Source organism: Mastomys coucha, chromosome X (genome assembly GCF_008632895.1).
Source record: "Mastomys coucha isolate ucsf_1 chromosome X, UCSF_Mcou_1, whole genome shotgun sequence".
Classification (NCBI taxonomy): Eukaryota; Metazoa; Chordata; class Mammalia; order Rodentia; family Muridae; genus Mastomys; species Mastomys coucha.
Window position 1 is genome coordinate 90,946,463 of NC_045030.1, and position 6,190 is coordinate 90,952,652.

A 6,190-nucleotide genomic window follows, 5' to 3' on the forward strand; every position below is an offset into this window, starting at 1 on the left:
TTGAAAAAAAAAAAACATTAAACAAGTACATTATTGTGTCCTTGGAGTATTAAAGGTTGTAATCTATAATTTTGCTCTCTACACACCTTTAGCTCCTAGAAGTGAACACATTACAAGCCCCCTCCCAGCTTCCATTGAATCCATAGATAAGAGAGACATATATAGTTTTACCTTTACAACTTGCCTTCTTAGCACAATTGCTGGGTGCTACTATCTCCTGCCTAGAAAAGTGTGCCCTTATCAGTGTCTTATCTCAGTCTTTCTATCTGCCCTAAACTTAAGTTGCTAAACTCCCCTGATCACTTGCCTGCAGGAGCAGCCTGTGTGGCCACTCTGTTTTTAGATCTCACATAGTTGCCCAATTCCAGTTCTCTCTCCAAAGCATTGCAAACTCTGTCCTATCCCCTTCTGTCCACAACACCCCGGTCCTTGCCTCCAAGGACTCAGAAGTCCTGACTGTCCCTTCCACTTAACAATTGTCCCATGGCTTTCTTTATTGACAGATCAAGAAGCAATTGGAGAACAAGACCTCAGCATTAGAATCACCCCCTACAAAAGGTGGCATTTATTTCTAAGAATTTGGAATATTGATATTCAACATTGCTTTGATTAGTGTGAAACTAATCAAATTTATACTAATGTATATATTCTTCTAGGACTCAAGAGAGTTTGTTGTTTGACTCCTGTTACTGCAGCAGTACTCAGAAGAAAAGGTAAGGGAAGATCCTGATGATATGAGCTCACTGTCCAATCCAAGGTAATGTGCTAATCAATCATAGTTGAAATATTTTTATTATATAAGTTATTCTCACATGCAGTAAAGCAGATGCTGTTCACTGAAAGCATGTCCAAAGTGGTTTTTCTTTGTGTCCTTTACTGATCCACAAGTACTGTGGTCTTGTCAGGGGACTCTCCAGTAATGACTACAATGGCATGTACTGTATGCATGCCCATGGAAATAATAGAATCTCACAGAACTGGAGATACAGAGATGGTTGTGGATCACCATGTACATGTTGAGGACAAAACCCTTGTCCTGCATAACAGCAACAAGTGTTCTTAACAGATGAGCTATTTCTTCAGTCCTACATATTTTTTTCTTTAAAGTTATATTTCCTGAAGAAAGTTTCATGGTATAGATACAATGCTACCGCTACCAGCAGTTATTAATCTGTGGGTAGCAACCCAGAATTTGGAAGTCACATATAAGATATCTTGAATATCATATATTTAAATTATAATTCACAATAGTAGCAAAATCACACTCATGAAATAGCAAAGAAATATTATGGATTGGGTTCAGCACAACATGAGAAACTGTATTAAAGAGTCACAGCATTAGGAAGGTTAGGAACTACTCATGGTAGTTTTTATATAATATATATAATACTAATATATTATTAGTATAATATATAACATAATACATTAATAGTACATATTATGTTAGTATATATTAGTATATATTATATAATGAACAAATCTAATATATATAATTATATATTAGGAAGGTTTATATAAACAATAACTTTTGTTGGCATTAATAGTGGTATATATCATTATGAAAATACTTTCAACATGATAGGATCAACAATAGCATTCTTCAGAAAAAGAAAATGTAACCACTTGATATTAGTCCTAAAGTGGAAGTATATTGTTTAGCCAGATTTATAAACTAAGGGAATTATTTTCCATTATTTTATTAAATGATTTACTTCAGAATTAAAAGAGGATAAAATACATACATATATATATATATATATATATATCAATTCATTCAATTTCTTAGAATCATTTTTGTTCCTATTTAATATATATTTATATGTATAAGAATATATTTATATTATTTATATGTATATAAATATATTCTTAGTCTCATTTACTGACAGACTCTACATATTTGTTCAGTTCTTTAGGCTTTTGCATCAGCACTGCTTGTCTTTACAATGATTTTTCTCTATGTGAAAAAAAAATCATACATTTAGTCTCAAATGAACTTAACTTTCAGAGTCTTACTTCTTACTCTCCATCCTTCCCCTAATGCCTAAAATTCACTTAGGATTTCTCAAATATTCTTTTTTTTTTTTCTAGTTTTTCAAGACAGGGTTTCTCTGAGTAGCCCTGGCTGTCCTAGAACTCACTCTGCAGACCAGGCTGGCCTTGAACTCAGAAATCTGCCTGCCTCTGCTTCCCAAGTTCTGAGATTAAAGGTGTGCACCACAACTGCCCTGCTCAAATATTCTTGTATACTAAACCCCATCTTACATTTATTCTAGTCTCTTTGATCATAAGACCTAATGCTTTTGTTGTCTAGATTGCCTTACTGAGTGAGGCACATACATATAGCTGTGGTATTGGTGCTATCTTCTACTTTTCTTTACTTGAAATATTTCTTGGCTGTGAGGAGTACAATGTCTAATAGGAAGTTATTGTTCTTTTAAGTAGATTTAGCAGATGAAGTCCTGGTACAGCAAGCAATAGAGTGATTCATGTCCCACCCACAATGTCCCACTACCTACAGGCATTGACTAGAAATCCTCTGTGCTGTACAGAATATTCTATAGTTATTTCTAAAATCAAATTGAAGCTAAACATCCTGAAACCATCATGGTTTTAAACTTCATCATCTGAAGCCTCCTTTACATGGGTCTAAAGAGATGGCTTGATGTTTAAAAATGCTTAACTGCTTTTGTTGAGGACCTAGATTTTGTTCTCAGCTAGCATATGGTGGCTCACCAGCACAGAATCTGGACTCTGTGAGCACTCTACACATATGATGCACTTATATACAGGAAAGCAAAACACATAAAATAAAATGTTTTTTAAAGTCCCCTTAAGAAACAAAACAAACATCAACACAGTCTTTTATTTCATAGTCTCTTGTGATATGGGTCTTTGGGAACACTAGACTGTTAAGTCAGAGGATATTTCAGAAAATGCTTTCTAGAATGATTTTAGTATATAAATTTAGTACATGGCCTTCATGCTTTATTGCTATGTGGTCTGGTTCTCCTCCAACTCGTTTTCTACAATCAAGGATGATTCAGTGGGGTCTTGTTAAGTATGTAGTTTTAGTTAAAGTTAACTGATAATTTTTTAGCATATTTTTGTTTTAAGGGTTTATGAATTTTTGACATTTTCCCTATATATATCTTACTTATTTTGTGAGCCATGTATTCATCACATGAAAGAGAACATTCTTAGGAAGATTAGAAAAGTAAATAAATCATTGCATTGGAAAAGACTTACATAAAAGGTAAATATTGGTGGTTTTATTGGATCCACTGTTAGGTTTTAATTGCTTCACAATGTTACAAAACCAGAACTTTTATTTGAATGTATAGAAAATATAATTTATTGTAAAGAAAAATGTGACTATCCATGGGTTGAGAACACACATTTAGGTTACCATAAATTTCATGTTCTAATGTGAAAGCAATTTTATAAGGAAACATAATAAAGTAATATAATAAAGATCATAATACTTACATAATAAATAACATCACAAGTCAAGACACTTTTCAAATACAATGGTGGAAATATTAAGTAGATGGATTACAGCTACTACTTGGTAAAATGATTACAGAGTAAAATGGTTATATGCTCCAATAGACCTCAGATACAGAATAGGAGATGATATTGTAAGTTTTTTGGTTGGTAGAAATTAGGATTTTATAAAATTCAAAAATTTCAAAAATTTTTTTTCTATTAGTCTCAGTATTGTAGGTGATAAATAAAGGTGAGCAAGGAATAGCTATGTAGGGAGCTAAAGATAAGACAATGTAAATTGTAATTTGACTATACCTGAAATATTTTACCCTATTCAAAATTATAATCATTGAAGATCTAATCAATTAGGTAGCCTTGCAGAACATTTAGTGAAAGAGGAAGTTTTCATAGAACTCTCACTAACAATGAAGTGACTTAAAATATAGTTAACATTTAACCCTTTATAATACAATGTTACCTTGTGTACAAACTAGGAGATTACTGTTTATTTATTGTCATGAAACATGAATCAGTGTTGCTTTGTTCACCATAGTTCCAGACAGTCTCGATTATCTTGTATATTATCTCATATTACTATCATCTATTCCTCACTCTCCCCTTCCTCTTCATCTCAACTTTTATTGAACTTTGTTCTTAAACTTTTACTCCAAAATTAAGCATTTCCCATTCAGTACAATTTACTTTAAAAGGTATAGTAGTGATCATAGTTGCCTTTCAATTCAATACAATTAAGTATTTATATAATTTACACATAATTCTTCTAAATATTTACAACAATGAAAAAATGGAGTTCTGGCCAGGTGGTGGTGGTGCACGCCTTTAATCCCAGCACTTGGGAGGCAGAGGCAGGCAGATTCCTGAGTTCAAGGTCAGCCTGGTCTACAGAGTGAGTTCCAGGACACCCAGGGCTACACAGAGAAACCCTGTCTTGAAAATACAAAACAAAACAAAACAAAGCAAAACAAAAAAAAATTGAAAAAATGGAGTTCTAATAAGATGAGATTTAGTAAGGCAAAAATTTTTGTCTCTGACAGGTTAGTACACCATGTTTGGCCATCCAGCCCAAATAAGCCAATTAAAGAAACAAGTAAAAGTATAAAGAAAATACATTTAGTTGGTATGTCTACATAAGAAGAGAGACAACTAAGTCCAGTGACCAATACTCACCCTCTGGTTCATCTTTTAGGATCCTGATATGAGGCATATTTTTACAAAAAAATTCATGGATATTCATAACTTAGTAATGCCAGTCAAGAACTGGTCCATTCCAGCATTGCCTAGGCAGCAATCCCTCCTGAAACATAACCTGAGACTTTCTTAAAGTTGTATGAGTCCTTTGTTCAGATGAAAAGCAATCCTCTGACTGATACCAGGCTTCAGTTTTTTTTTTCCTTACGCCTTTATAAGATTCCTGGGAGGAATTCCAATTCATTAAGATGCCTTGCTTGTTTAAATTTTCTGATAATCTGAGGAAGAGACATAAACATTTCTGTAACATATCTTCATGCCTGTCAGGATAGTTACATTGTGGGTTTAGATTTTTGAATTGGTACTCCAAAGATATAAGAGAAGTATTAGTCAGGGACTATATAAAATCTATTTTTACATCCCCAGAAATAGCATTGTATGTGATAAAATTGGTGTGCATCAAATGTTTGTTAAATGGATGGTTTATAAAGGATAGAGAAAGTAATTTTGAAAATTATATAAAAAGAAATTTTAACACAGCATAAATGAGACCTAAAATAGAAATGAATTCATTGGGAAAAGACAGGCACAACTGAGAATTGTAATAGAGGAGAGGTGTATAGTTAGTGTCACTGGCAGTTCCAGTATCTCAGAAATGAGTGCAATAGCAATTAGGAAAAGAAGTAGTAACACTGATTGACCAAGTACTACAGTTGATTAATCCTGTATCCAGGAAGAGAGATTTTTAAGGAGTCAAATGGAAGCAATTGCAAGCAGAGGGACACTGATAAATTACCACAATTAACCTTTCTGATAGCCTAAAGCAACTAACACAGCATGATAAAATGTAAAACACAGATGTTTCAACAGGTGAGTGATATAGGCTTCAAGGGAGGATAGAGACTTCAATCTAGCTAAAGCCTCTCATGTGTCTTCTGGCAATGCAACATCGGTATTGTGTTAAGAAGGACAAAAAATAATTTTTTTAAACTTTCCACTAGCCGTATATTACATCATTCTTTGCACAATGTTATGATTAACTTTGCTAGCTGCATAGGTATGCAAATGCCATTTTCCACAGATAGGCAAATGGATAAATACATATTTTCTGGAGAACACATAAGGACAATATAGGGGCATAATATAGGAGAGAAGGAGCCCTTTATACAGGAATCTGGGTAAAGCCTCACACCAAGATTCTAAACTTTATTAAGCTTAGAGCCTAAGCAAGAATTTCAGCATAATTAACAATGGCTTAAGACTTTTCTCTCCTACTGAGAATACATGTAAAATGATCTGATAATGTCAGCAGAAACCCCTTTTACAGAAAAAATACATTCAACAAGCTCTTTGTACAATACAAATGCTCCATGGTATCAACTAATCATATAATCATATTATAATTCTACCCAAGGCACTCTTTGTAATTTTGTATGTTTGTTTTTGTTGTTGTTGTTTCTTTGTTATTTTGAGACAGGGTTTCTCTGTATAGCCC

General features: G+C 33.3%; 1 protein-coding gene across 3 annotated transcripts in view; it reads left to right on the forward strand.

Moving 5' to 3' along the window:
• The window catches only part of LOC116093527 (protein PPP4R3C-like), a 121,126-nt gene that overhangs the window by 32,587 nt on the left and 82,349 nt on the right, over window positions 1–6,190 (forward strand). For 2 of the 3 annotated variants that reach the window (XM_031375011.1, XM_031375029.1), the window contains exon 3: window positions 657–757. The gene's annotated coding sequence lies outside the window, so the exon portion shown is untranslated. Of the gene's footprint in view, window positions 1–503; window positions 559–656; window positions 758–6,190 lie in introns of all 3 variants that reach the window. The other variant, XM_031375021.1, reaches the window with a different exon arrangement.